Here is a 14,739-nt window from a genome sequence, read left to right on the forward strand (position 1 = left end):
TGTATGTGTGTGTATGTATCTGTGTGTGATGTGTGTATATGTGTGTGTATCTGTATTATGTGGGGAGCGATAGTGTAGCGGTTAGCGCGCTGCGCTATGAACCTGGCGACCCGGGTTCGATTCCCGCTCACGGCCAACACCAGTGACGATTATCTGAACCGGTCCCGGGCCTCCCCTAGGTCGACTCAGCCTCAAATGAGTACCTGGTGCGGTGTGTAAACATTGCCACTAGGGAGACAAAGGCGGTCGGGCGTGGTGCTGGCCACCCACCCCCTCGTGTACCGTTCCGGCCTTCATAGGTGCTCGCTAACAGCACTTGCCCCTACAGTCTGTTAAGGCTATATGGGGGATCTTTGTATCTGTATTATGTGTGTATCTGTGTGTATGTGTGTATCTCATGTGTGTCTTGTGTGTGTGTGATGTCTGTGTGTGTCTTGTGTGTGATGTCTGTGTGTGTGTCTTGTGTGTGATGTCTTGTGTGTGTGATGTCTTGTGTGTGTGATGTCTTGTGTGTGTGATGTCTGTGTGTGTGATGTCTGTGTGTGTGATGTCTGTGTGTGTGATGTCTGTGTGTGTGATGTCTGTGTGTGTGATGTCTGTGTGTGTGATGTCTGTGTGTGTGATGTCTGTGTGTGTGATGTCTGTGTGTGTGATGTCTGTGTGTGATGTCTGTGTGTGATGTCTGTGTGTGATGTCTGTGTGTGTGTGTGATGTCTGTGTGTGTCTTGTGTGTGTGTGATGTCTGTGTGTGATGTCTGTGTGTGTGTGATGTCTGTGTGTGTCTTGTGTGTGTGTGATGTCTGTGTGTGTCTTGTCTGTGTGTGTCTTGTGTGTGTGATGTCTGTGTGTGATGTCTGTGTGTGATGTCTGTGTGTGTCTTGTGTGTGTGATGTCTGTGTGTGTGATGTCTGTGTGTGTGATGTCTGTGTGTGATGTCTGTGTGTGTGTCTTGTGTGTGTGATGTCTGTGTGTGTGTCTTGTGTGTGTGTGATGTCTGTGTGTGTGATGTCTGTGTGTGATGTCTGTGTGAGTGTCTTGTGTGTGTGTGATGTCTGTGTGTGATGTCTGTGTGAGTGTCTTGTGTGTGTGATGTCTGTGTGTGATGTCTGTGTGTGTCTTGTGTGTGTGTGATGTCTGTGTGATGTCTGTGTGTGTCTTGTGTGTGTGATGTCTGTGTGTGTGTCTCTGTGTGTGTGTGATGTCTGTGTGTGTGATGTCTGTGTGTGTCTTGTGTGTGTGTGATGTCTGTGTGTGATGTCTGTGTGTGTGTGATGTCTGTGTGTGTCTTGTGTGTGTGATGTCTTTGTGTGTGTGATGTCTGTGTGTGTCTTGTGTGTGTGATGTCTGTGTGTGTGTGATGTCTGTGTGTGTGTGATGTCTGTGTGTGTGTGATGTCTGTGTGTGATGTCTGTGTGTGTCTTGTGTGTGTGATGTCTGTGTGTGTGTGATGTCTGTGTGTGTGATGTCTGTGTGTGATGTCTGTGTGTGTGTCTTGTGTGTGTGATGTCTGTGTGTGTGTCTTGTGTGTGTGTGATGTCTGTGTGTGTGATGTCTGTGTGTGATGTCTGTGTGAGTGTCTTGTGTGTGTGATGTCTGTGTGTGATGTCTGTGTGTGTCTTGTGTGTGTGTGATGTCTGTGTGTGTGTGATGTCTGTGTGTGTCTTGTGTGTGTGTGATGTCTGTGTGATGTCTGTGTGTGTCTTGTGTGTGTGATGTCTGTGTGTGTGTCTCTGTGTGTGTGTGTCTCTGTGTGTGTATCTCTGTTTGATGTGTGTGATGTGTGTGTGTCTCTGTGTGTCTCGTGTGTGTGTCTGTGTGTGTGTGATGTGTGTGTCTTTGTGTGTGTCTCTGTTTGGTTGATGTGTGTGTGTCTGTGTGTCTCTGTGTGTAATGTGTGTGTCTTTGTGTGTCTCTGTGTGTGTCTCTGTGTGTGTCTCTGTGTGTGATGTGTGTCTCTGTGTGTGGTGTGTGTGTCTCTGTGTGTGTGTCTCCGTGTGTGTACGTGTGTGCCTCCGTGTGAGTCTCTGTGTGTGCGTCTCTGTGTGTGATGTGTGTGTTGTGTGTGTATGTGGGGAGCGGTAGTGTAGTGGTTAGCGCTACGCCGCGCTACGAACCGGGCGGCCTGAGTTCTATACCCCTTCCACAGCCACCGCCGGCGACGATTATCTGAATCGGTCCTGGGCCTCCCCTAGGTCGATTCAGCCTCAAATGAGTACCTGGTGTAGTGGTGTGTAGTAAACATCACCACTGGGGGAGACAAAGGCGGTCGGGCGTGGTGTTGGCCACCCACCCCCTCGTGTGCCGTGCCGGCCCTTATAGGTGCTGCTACTCGCTTACAGCACTTGCCCCTACAGTCTGTACGGGGGGTCTTTGTGTGTGTGTGATGTCTGTGTGTGTGTCATGTGTGTGTGTCTTGTGTGTGTGTGTGATGTCTGTGTGTGTGTGATGTCTGTGTGTGTGATGTCTGTGTGTGATGTCTGTGTGTGTGTGATGTCTGTGTGTGTCATGTGTGTGATGTCTGTGTGTGTGTCTTGTGTGTGTGATGTCTGTGTGTGATGTCTGTGTGTGTGTCATGTGTGTGATGTCTGTGTGTGTCTTGTGTGTGTGTGTGATGTCTGTGTGTGATGTCTGTGTGTGTGATGTCTGTGTGTGTGTCAAGTGTGTGTGTCTTGTGTGTGTGATGTCTGTGTGTGTGTGTGATGTCTGTGTGTGTGTCTTGTGTGTGATGTCTGTGTGTGTCTTGTGTGTGGTGTCTTGTGTGTGTGTGATGTCTGTGTGTGTGTGTGATGTGTGTGTGTGTGATGTCTGTGTGTGTGTCTTGTGTGTGTGTGTGATGTCTGTGTGTGTCTTGTGTGTGGTGTCTTGTGTGTGTGTGATGTCTGTGTGTGTGTGATGTCTGTGTGTCTTCTGTGTGGTGTTTTGTGTGTGTGTGATGTCTGTGTGTATCTTGTGTGTGTGTGATGTCTGTGTGTGTGTCTTGTGTGATTTCTGTGTGTGTCTTGTGTGGTGTGTGTGATGTCTGTGTGTGATATCTGTGTGTCTTGTGTGTGTGTGATGTCTGTGTGTGTGTCTTGTGTGTGATGTGTGTGTGTGTGATGTCTGTGTGTGATGCCTGTGTGTCTTGTGTGTGTGTGATGTCTGTGTGTATCTTGTGTGTGTGTGTGATGTCTGCGTGTGTCTTGTGTGTGTGTGTGTGATGTCTGTCTGTGTGTGATGTCTGTGTGTGTCTTGTGTGTGTGTGTGATGTCTGCGTGTGTCTTGTGTGTGTGTGTGATGTCTGCGTGTGTCTTGTGTGTGTGTGATGTCTGTGTGTGTGTTGTGTGTGTGTTGTCTGTGTGTGTGTGATGTCTCTGTGTGTCTTGTGTGTGTGTGTCTTGTGTGTGTGTGTGTGTTGTCTGTGTGTGTGTCTTGTGTGTGTGTGTGATGTCTGTGTGTGATGTCTGTGTGTGTAATGTGTGTGTGTGATGTCTGTGTGTGTGTCTTGTGTGTGTGTGATGTCTGTGTGTGTGTCTAGGCCACTACTCAACAACGAGTGGAGCACCGGGTGGCTAAAGCACAGCAGGTTGGCACAGTAGGGGGCACAGGTGGTGCATCAGCCAGTCATCTCAGTCATCTCAGTCAGTCGACCTGTGGCACCTGGGTCTGCCCCGTGACCTCCTGCCAGCGGGCGTTCGACACTTCACGTGGCCTCAGGGTGTACATAGCCTGGCACAAGCGTCGTGGTGACGTCACCGCCACTTAGTGGCGAATGGCGGTTGTTGTCTGTCTCGGCGTGTGTGTGTCTGTATCGGTGTGTCTGTGTCTCTGCATGTGTGTCTGTCTCTGCGTGTGTGTATGTCTCTGCGTGTGTGTCTGTCTCTGCGTGTGTGTCTATGTGTCTCTGTGTGTGTCTGTGTGTCTGTCTCTGCGTGTGTGTCTGTGGTTGCGTGTGTGTCTATGTCTCTACGTGTGTCTATGTGTCTCTGTGTCTATGTGTCTCTGTGTGTGTCTATGTGTCTCTGCGTGTGCGTCTGTGTGTCTGTCTCTGCGTGTGTGTCTATGTCTCTGCGTGTGTGTCTGTGTCTCTGCATGTGTGTGTCTGTCTCTGCGTGTGTGTGTCACTGTGTTTGTGTGACTGCCAAGTTGTCCTTATTTTCGTTGCCTTCTGATACGCCCAGCAGAGACACTCGCCGCACACACTCACCGTGCCGCGCACAGACAAAGATCCCCCATATAGCCTTAACAGACTGTAGTGGCAAGTGCTGTTAGCGAGCTCCTATAAGGCCAGCACGGTACACGAGGGGGTGGGTGGCCAGCGCCACGCCCGGCCGCCTTTGTCTCCCTAGTGGCGATGTTTACTACACACCGCACCAGGTACTCATTTGAGGCGGAGTCGACCTAGGGGAGGCCCTGGACCGGTACAGAGAATCGTCACCGGTGTTGGATGTGAGTGGGAATCGAACTTGGGTCGCCAGGATCGTGGTGCAGCGTAGCGCTAACCGCTACCCTTCAGCTCTCCACACACGTCGTCGGTCACACACAGAACCGCAGAGGAGGGCAAGAAGGATCCCAAGCGTGCGACACTCAGAACCACAAGTGGCAGAGACTCGGCCGAGAGAGTGGAGAGAGAGAGAGAGTGGAGAGAGAGAGTGGAGAGAGAGTGGAGAGAGTGAGAGTGGAGAGAGTAGAGAGAGAGTGGAGAGAGTGGAGAGTGAGAGTGGAGAGAGAGTGGAGAGAGAGAGTGGAGAGAGAGAGTGGAGAGAGAGAGTGGAGAGAGAGTGGAGAGAGAGAGTGGAGAGAGAGAGTGGAGAGAGAGAGTGGAGAGAGAGTGGAGAGAGAGTGGAGAGAGAGAGAGTGGAGAGAGAGAGTGGAGAAAGTGAGAGTGGAGAGAGAGAGTAGAGAGAGAGAGTGGAGAGAGAGTGGAGAGAGAGTGGAGAGAGAGTGGAGAGTGAGAGTGGAGAGAGAGTGGAGAGAGAGAGTGGAGAGAGAGAGAGTGGAGAGAGAGAGTGGAGAGAGAGAGAGTGGAGAGAGAGTGGAGAGAGACTTTTCGGGACTTTATTTCCACTAAAACATTAACAACAGAAACATTACCGGAAAAAAACACCTAAACTGAAAATCAATAAAACATCAAACTCTTAACAGCTGTATGTGTACTCTTTGGTTCTATTCGGTAAAGTCACCACGTAGGTAAAAAAATAAAACAACAAAAATCACGACGTTTCGGCCACAACACAAGTAGCCTTCTTCAGGTGAAGGAACAGAACTAAAATACAAATGGCACCGGGATAGAGGCCGTGGAAACGAGGCGGTGCACGGACATCTCCGTGTGCAGCAAAGTTGTTCAAGGGTTTTTCTATTTGATAAACAATCAAATGTTCTGACATCAGAATGCGACGTGAACAAAATATATTTTTCTCCCGTGCATTTTCATAAACGAAATGGCGTCGACATGTCAAAAAACCTGAATTAGTTTTTTTTCTTCAAGGATTCTGTTGTCGGTTTTCATTGAAGTGTAATGACAGGGTGACACCTGCTGACATGACAGGGTGACACCTGCTGACATCACAGGGTGACACCTGCTGACATCACACGGTGACACCTGCTGACATCACAGGGTGACACCTGCTGACTTGACAGGGTGACACCTGCTGGCTTGGCAAGGGCTTCAGGGGTACGGCCACAGAGGTAACAACCAATCAGGGAAGGAGGCACATCTGGGGCAAGGGCAACAGGTGGGGCTAGCCGAGTTACTCCGGTAACCTGCTCGAAGGGTTCCACGAGAGGGCGTGGCTGGAGGCGGGGCCTAGCCACGCCTCTGGCCACGCCCTCTCGTGAAACCTGCTCCAAGGTTCGACGAGAGGGCGTGGCCGGAGGCGGGGCCTAGCCACGCCTCTGGCCACGCCCTCTCAGGTAACCTGCTCGAAGGTTCCACGAGAGGGCGTGGCCGGAGGTGGGGAATTCGCATTGCTGAGGATGTTGTAGGCGAGCTGACACGCCACCTCCCGTGCTCCCTCCTCGCTGGAGCTCAGAAATTCGGGGAAGATGCCGGCGCCTTCTCCCACCCCGGGAATCGACATCTTATAGAGGAGGCCCACGGGTATCCCGGGCTCCGAGTAAGCGTGCAGCTCGAAGATTGGGTAGCTGATGCCGGCGGTCCGGCACAGCATCCGCAGCCGCACCTCCCACGACAGCATGGCCGCCTCCGGCAGCGCCTCGAGAGCAATGGGCATGGGCCGCAGGTGGAGAGGTACCCACCACAGCTGCATGCGTGCCCCCCAGCCCCCAAATTGGCTTTGTGCGGCTTTGCCGGTGCCCGTGCACTCCGGCTGCAGCAGGTCTGGCACCGCCGCCTCCATCTCCACCGCCGCGGCCGCAGCCACCCGTTCCGGGATGGCCCAGTCCACCTTGATGGTCCGGCCCCATAGCTGCAAGTTGATTCGAAGGAGCTTCCGCCGGGCCATGGCGGCCGCGCGATGGCTCCCGTACTCGATGAACGCGTAGCCTCGGTTGAGGGTTTTGTCCCAGCGACAGACGCTCATCTTGACGTCCACCACGCCCTCCGTGGCACCGCTCATCGCCATCATCACCTCCGCTCGCTTCTTGTCCTTTGGCAGCCCCCCAATTAAGAGGCAGCGATTGTCCACGCTGAAGTGGACTCCAATGCGGCATCCTGGACGGATCTCGAATTTATCGAGTTTCTTGACGGCATCCATGGCTTGGGCGCGCGTGGCGTAGGTAGCGAACGCGTAGCCGCGGTTCTCTCCGCTAAACTCCATCATGAGGCAGAGCTGGTAGAGATTCCCCACCATCTCCAGCACGGGCACCAGCTCATCCTCGTAGAGGTCGCGCGGGATCCTCCCCAGAAACACCTCACAGCCACGGGCGGGACGGGGCCCCTGCCAGTCGGGCGGTGGTCCGATCTTCCTCTGTCCGTTCTCCTGGACGATGTTGTACCCTGTGCGCAACATGAGGTCCGGCAGGACCTTCATACAGGCCATGCCGAGCACCGGTGGTTTGGCTGCTACGGTGGTGCTGGGGCAGCGGCTTGGGGCCCGGTGGAGCCCTTGACACTCCGCGCGGTCGCCTCGTGCCGACAAAGCCACGGGGGGAATCAGCTCCTGAAGAGCCAAATCCCCGGCAGGAACTCGCTCGGCCCAAACCTACAGGCCAGCAGTGAAGAGAGGAAGAGAGAGAGTGGAGACGGATGGAGAAAGAGAGACGCGTTTGTTCGGTCCATGGGCCTAAATGTGACGTTAGCGTAGCCTGTGCAGTATGCATACAGCGCTTTTGTCAATCCACTGCTGGATGAAGCCCTCCCCCACATTGCGCAGAGGAAACAAGAAACACAAACTCACACGGTTCCCGGCATGCGTTTGTTTGTCCTCGGAAATGTTCACCGAGCGATGATTTTGCGTTTCGAGCGGCGCTCATGAGGCGGCGTTTGACTTCGCGCGGTGAACTTCGCCCGTGATGACGTCACTGGGCACGACAGGAGAGGTCGCCACTGACTTTTAGCGCCAGTTTTTTCCCCCCCATCCAATAGTCCATGAGACGCTTCAAAATGAGACCGTTTTGCCGGTATCAAAGTATGACAAAATAAGAATAGATTTGATCCTTTTTTGGCAATAAAACGGGTGTTTAGATGTTCAAACACCAAACAGAAACCTTCTTCAATGAATCCTAAGATCTGTTTTATTGCCAGAAAGGATACAACCTATTCTTATTTTTTCATAGCCCATGAGATGTCTCCTTTGTCGGTACCACGTGAGGTGGCCTAAATTGAGCAGTTTCAATTTCTCTACGTGGCCAGTGATAAACAAATGCAATGAGTGAGACTATCAAGTAATTTACTTTCATTTTCCATCCAAATAAATGGGTACGACTGAAGTCTTGCTACCTTAGGTGATACCGAGTTCTGCTCTGGACCATGCGTGGGCCGTGTAATCAATTGTGGCCAGTTTTCAAAATTGTTAGGTCCCTAACAGCAACAGAGCTGTTGTGCTACAATTGTGTTCATATTGGATCATCTTTACAACACAGCAGACATGCAGACAGATCTAATGCTTAATGCTTTCAACCCTCATTGTTGAAATGTGAGTTTACTTGCAAATGGAATCACAGTCCCAAATCATGACCGCAGAATGGTTGGAGTGAGTTGTTGGGGAGGGTGGTGGGTCGGGGGTTGAATTGCCATAATCAAAGCAGCACACGCCCCTCACCTTATGAACCACACAGAGTAATCATGCGAGCCAGACGTTGTATAGAAATGAGTATTGTTGTTAGTGTAGCGTTCACCAAAACGATCCGGCATATGTTTTATTTGGTCACGCCATTCATATCTAGATATTCATTTTGCATGTGTTTCAGAGTGGGCCGATTCATCTTTGATCGGTAGCTTTGCAACTGTTGTGACATTGCCTACACAATTAACTCTGCTGTGGCGAATAGCGCGAGTGGTGTGTGTGTGATTATTATACATGACGACAGTGGTGTAGCTTGTACAGAATAAGTTAACACGATTTTTAATTTAGAGAGCATCTGCATGCAACCAAATCTCACGACGCTATACCACAACAGACGCGTGCACCTAACCGGTAACAACGAGGCGTGATATTTGTCCGGTATTTTAAGAGAGAGACGGCCATAGGCAGAGAAGAGGAGGAAATGTATTTAGCTTGGACTTGGACAGATGGTTGAGGGAAGTAAGTTCCAGATCTTGGAGGCAGCAAGAGGAGAAGGCGAGGCAAATGACGAATCGAGGGTTGACCTCTACACAAGGAGAAGGTCAACTCGCCGCTTCGATCAGAAAGCTTCGGCTCCTGCAGCACAGAGCGCACGGAGGCGGTGCCTGGTGTAAGAGGGGAGATGAGGCTTGCACGTTGGAACCGGCGACAGTTGAATCCACATTCAGAGACGTTCAATTTGTGTACAGGATGCATTACGCGAGAGCCCGGAGTGCAGCGGAGGGGGGCGAGGCTGATTCATTCGGCCTCAGAGGAACGCCGTGAGCCTCAACCGGTCCGTCATCAGCCTCAGCCGTGGTCTATCCGCTGCGGGGTGAAGGGCACCCCCCTCGTGAGTCGCTCACGGTACTGCAAGGGCCACGTTACACTTCGCTCCTGCGTCATGAAGCGATCCCGTAGCTCCGTCTCTACACGAGTTGGGCCAGACGTGGGCAAAAGACGGCCCGTTGGGCTTCTTAATTTGGCCTGCCGAACTTGTCCATATATTATTATTGTTGTTGTTGTTAAATTAAATTTGACCTTTCTCCTGTAATGCCCCCGTTTCCCAGATTAGACGGCGCACTTTGACCGGGAGTGCGGTAATTGTTTTGGGCGCAGGCCTCAGACGTTTTCGTGATGTCTGATCAGTCACGTTATGACACGTTTTTGAATGGTTCATGTTCGTGCAATTTGTTAAAATTGCCTTGCAAATAAACGCTTTGCTACCTTTTAAAGGCCAATTCCTTTCAAGTAAAGATTTTTGACACCGTCATTTATATTAGTTCACACAAACGCTCCATCCACCACCATCACCACCAACATCACCACCACCACCACCAGCATCACCACCACCATCACCACCACCAGCATCACCACCACCACCACCATCACCACCACCAACAGCACCATCACCACCACCAACATCACCATCACCACCACCAACATCACCACCACAAACATCACCATCACCAACATCACTACCACCACCAACAGCACCATCACCACCACCAACATCACCATCACCACCACCAACATCACCACCACCAACATCACCACCACCAACATCACCACCACCAACATCACCACCACCACCAACATCACCACCAACATCACCACCACCATCACCACCACCAATATCACCACCAACATCCCCACCACCACCAACATCACCACCACCATCACCACCACCAATATCACCACCACCAACATCACCACCAACATCCCCACCACCACCAACATCACCACCAACATCACCACCACCAACATCACCACCACCAACACCACCACCACCAACATCCCCACCACCACCAACATCACCACCAACATCACCACCACCATCACCACCACCAACATCACCACCAACATCCCCACCACCACCAACATCACCACCAACATCACCACCACCAACATCACCACCAACATCACCACCACCACCAACATCACCACCACCAACACCACCACCACCAACATCACCACCACCATCACCACCACCAACATCACCGCCAACATCCCCACCACCACCAACATCACCACCACCAACATCACCACCAACATCACCACCACCACCACCAACATCACCACCACCACCAACACCACCACCAACATCACCATCACCACCACCAACATCACCACCAACATCACCATCACCACCAACATCACCACCACCAACATCACCACCAACATCACCACCACCACCAACATCACCACCACCAACAGCACCATCACCACCACCAACATCACCAACACTAACATCCCCACCACCACCAACATCACCACCACCAACATCACCACCAACATCACCACCACCATCACCACCACCAACATCCCCACCACCACCAACATCACCACCACCATCACCAATATCACCACCACCAACATCACCACCAACATCCCCACCACCACCAACATCACCACCACCAACATCACCACCGTCACCACCACCACCAACATCACCACCACCACCAACACCACCACCACCAACATCACCACAAACATCACCATCACCAACATCACCACCACCACCACCAACAGCGCCATCACCACCACCAACATCACCATCACCACCACCAACATCACCACCACCAACAGCACCATCACCACCACCAACATCACCACCACCAACATCACCACCACCACCAACATCACCACCACAAACATCACCATCACCAACATCACCACCACCACCAACAGCACCATCACCACCACCAACATCACCATCACCACCACCAACATCACCACCACCACCAACATCACCACCACTAACATCCCCACCACCACCATCACCACCAACATCACCACCACCACCAACATCACCACCACAAACATCACCATCACCAACATCACCACCACCACCAACAGCACCATCACCACCACCAACATCCCCACCACCACCAACATCACCACCACCAACATCACCACCACCAACATCACCACCACCACCAACATCACCACCAACACCACCACCACCAACATCACCACCACCACCACCAACATCACCGCCAACATCCCCACCACCACCAACATCACCACCACCAACATCACCACCAACATCACCACCACCACCACCAACATCACCACCACCACCACCACCAACACCACCACCAACATCACCACCACCATCACCACCACCAACATCACCACCAACATCACCATCACCACCAACATCACCACCACCAACATCACCACCAACATCACCACCACCACCAACATCACCACCACCAACAGCACCATCACCACCACCAACATCACCACCACTAACATCCCCACCACCTCCAACATCACCACCACCACCACCAACATCACCACCAACATCACCACCACCATCACCACCACCAACATCCCCACCACCACCAACATCACCACCACCATCACCAATATCACCACCACCAACATCACCACCAACATCCCCACCACCACCAACATCACCACCAACATCACCACCACCAACATCACCACCGTCACCACCACCACCAACATCACCACCACCACCAACACCACCACCACCAACATCACCACAAACATCACCATCACCAACATCACCACCACCACCACCACCAACAGCGCCATCACCACCACCAACATCACCATCACCACCACCAACATCACCACCACCAACAGCACCATCACCACCACCAACATCACCACCACCAACATCACCACCACCACCAACATCACCACCACAAACATCACCATCACCAACATCACCACCACCACCAACAGCACCATCACCACCACCAACATCACCATCACCACCACCAACATCACCACCACCACCAACATCACCACCACTAACATCCCCACCACCACCATCACCACCAACATCACCACCACCACCAACATCACCACCACAAACATCACCATCACCAACATCACCACCACCAACAGCACCATCACCACCACCAACATCACCATCACCACCACCACCATCACCACCACCACCACCAACATCACCACCACTAACATCCCCACCACCACCATCACCACCACCACCAACATCACCAGCACCAACAGCACCATCACCACCACCATCACCACCACCAACATCACCACCACCAACAGCACCATCACCACCACCAACATCACCACCACCAACATCACCACCACCAACATCACCACCAACACCCCCACCACCACCAACATTACCACCACCATCACCACCACCAACATCACCACCAACATCCCCACCACCACCAACATCACCACCACCATCACCACCACCAACATCACCCCCACCAACATCACCACCAACATCCCCACCACCACCAACATCACCACCAACATCACCACCAACATCACCACCACCACCACCAACATCACCACCACCAACATCACCACCAACATCACCACCAACATCACCACCACCATCACCACCACCAACATCACCACCAACATCATCACCATCACCACCACCAACATCACCACCAACATCACCACCATCACCACCACCATCATCACCACCACCAACATCACCACCATCACCACCACCACCAACATCACCACCACCACCACCACCAACATCACCACCACAAACATCACCACCACCATCACCACCACCAACATCACCACCATCACCACCACCAACATCACCACCACCACCACCATCATCACCACAAACATCACCACCACCATCACTACCACCAACATCACCACCATCACCACCACCATCACCACCACCACCACCACCATCATCACCACCAACATCATCACCACCACCATCACCACCACCAACATCACCACCAACACCACCAACATCACCACCACCAACATCATCACCACCACCAACATCACCACCACCATCACCACCAACATCACCACCATCACCACCACCACCACCATCACCACCACCACCACCATCATCACCACCAACATCATCACCACCACCATCACCACCATCAAAGACAAACTAGAGAGATGCCCCCCCCCCCCCACCGTACGAGCCCTGGAACGAGACCCTTGGGGGGCGAGCCGCTGTTCAGTCTCCAGCAGCAGCAGCAGCAGCCGCCGCGTGGTGCACGATGGGGTGACCAAGCGCCTGAGCGCGCGGCCGCCTTTGTCTCCCCAGCGAGCCCCAGGCGGCCCACATCGCCACCCTGGGCCGGGTGAGCAATCTAGCCGAGACCGGCGACACTCCCGGGGACCAGGCCTCACTACGGCACTTACCGGCGCAAAGCTCCGTAGGTGTCTGGGGGAGGGGGGGAGGGGTCTTGATGAGGTTACACATGAAACTATTTCCTAGTGCGGTGGTGGAAGAGGAGGTCGCTTATGTCTGACGTTCCGTGTCGCTGCCACGGACGGGTGACTTGCGCGCGTGCCTGTGATCACGTCAGAGGCCTTATCTTGACGCTTTCAGAAAACGTAGCGCGGATAGGCGATCACGTGGGGGCGAGCGAGGCTCAGATTCCGTAGATCTGATAAGCACTGCCCGTAGACTCAGCACTGCCCATCGACTCATCACTGCCCATTCACTAGGAGAAAACCCCAATAAGCTGAAATAGAAACAGAATAAACTTAGAGAGAAACCCGCGAAACGTAAAAAGCTATTGAATGCATGGCTGTGTGTGCTGCTTTGCATTGTCGTAGCTACGTATGCAGTCTGCAAGTTTTTTTTAATGTGGGCACGTGCAAATATTGTCTGGGTACATGAAAATATTTCTTTGAAAATGTGTCCTAGACAATAAATGTGTCCTAGACACTATATTTGTAAGTGTGTGAGTTAATAAAAGTAGAATTGAAACATAAGCACAATGTAGATTTGTATATTGTAGGGTAGAAATGTATTTATGATCTAATATAGGTTTAATACAATGTATATTCATCATAAAGGTTTTTGGGTTAGATCGCGTTATTTATAAATGTGTCGTAACCCTCCACCACCCGACACGGCCAATCAGCAAAAAAAAGTGTCACTATGACAAAAGACAAATAGTTCACTATTTTAGCCCACCGGTGTGTTGAAGAGTGAATCCACAACATTTACAGTTTGAGTACGACGTTTCGCTGGTAATTACATCCGCATCAACGGGCAATTCGCCAGAATGGTAAAGCCCTCACTTGCTCCCGGTTTTATATAGAGCAGCAGGGTGACGTCATCACTTAACTCATATCAGGGGCAGTGATTAGAGGCGGAGGGGGGTATTGTAATTATATAATCGATTGGTAATCAGTCAATGGTTTTGATTAGTAATGAGTTGTAGATTAGTAATTAGTTGTAATGTGTGTTATTGTGATTATATGCTACGTTAGTAATCCGTTAATTAGTATGTGTTTCCCCAATAAGGAATTGTAATATGTATGATTTAATAATACGCTTCCAAGCCGCACTAAGCCTGTAGCTGTCAGAGCGATTAAAATTATTTCTATTCCTCTCAATTTCAATGGATTTTCTAATTAGTCTTTGCCAGTAATAATTCGTTTTACACAACACTTCAACGTTATCAAAATCAATTGAGTGTCCTTGTTGACAAGCATGTTCTGCCACTGCCGACAGTTGTTTGAGATAATTTAATATTTCTTTGATGTTCTTTTAGTCTTATGCTGA

At 51.6% G+C, this 14,739-nt stretch overlaps 1 pseudogene; it reads right to left on the reverse strand.

The window, feature by feature from the left end:
* Positions 1-5,020: 5,020 nt before the first annotated feature.
* LOC142915911 (putative RNA-binding protein 46 pseudogene) lies at positions 5,021-13,621 on the reverse strand (annotated as a pseudogene).
* Between the last annotated feature and the right edge of the window lie 1,118 nt (positions 13,622-14,739).

Source organism: Petromyzon marinus, unplaced genomic scaffold (assembly GCF_048934315.1).
Source record: "Petromyzon marinus isolate PM22_M1 ecotype Great Lakes invasive population unplaced genomic scaffold, UKy_Petmar_22M1.pri1.0 PM_G_Scaffold_366, whole genome shotgun sequence".
Taxonomy (NCBI): Eukaryota; Metazoa; Chordata; class Hyperoartia; order Petromyzontiformes; family Petromyzontidae; genus Petromyzon; species Petromyzon marinus.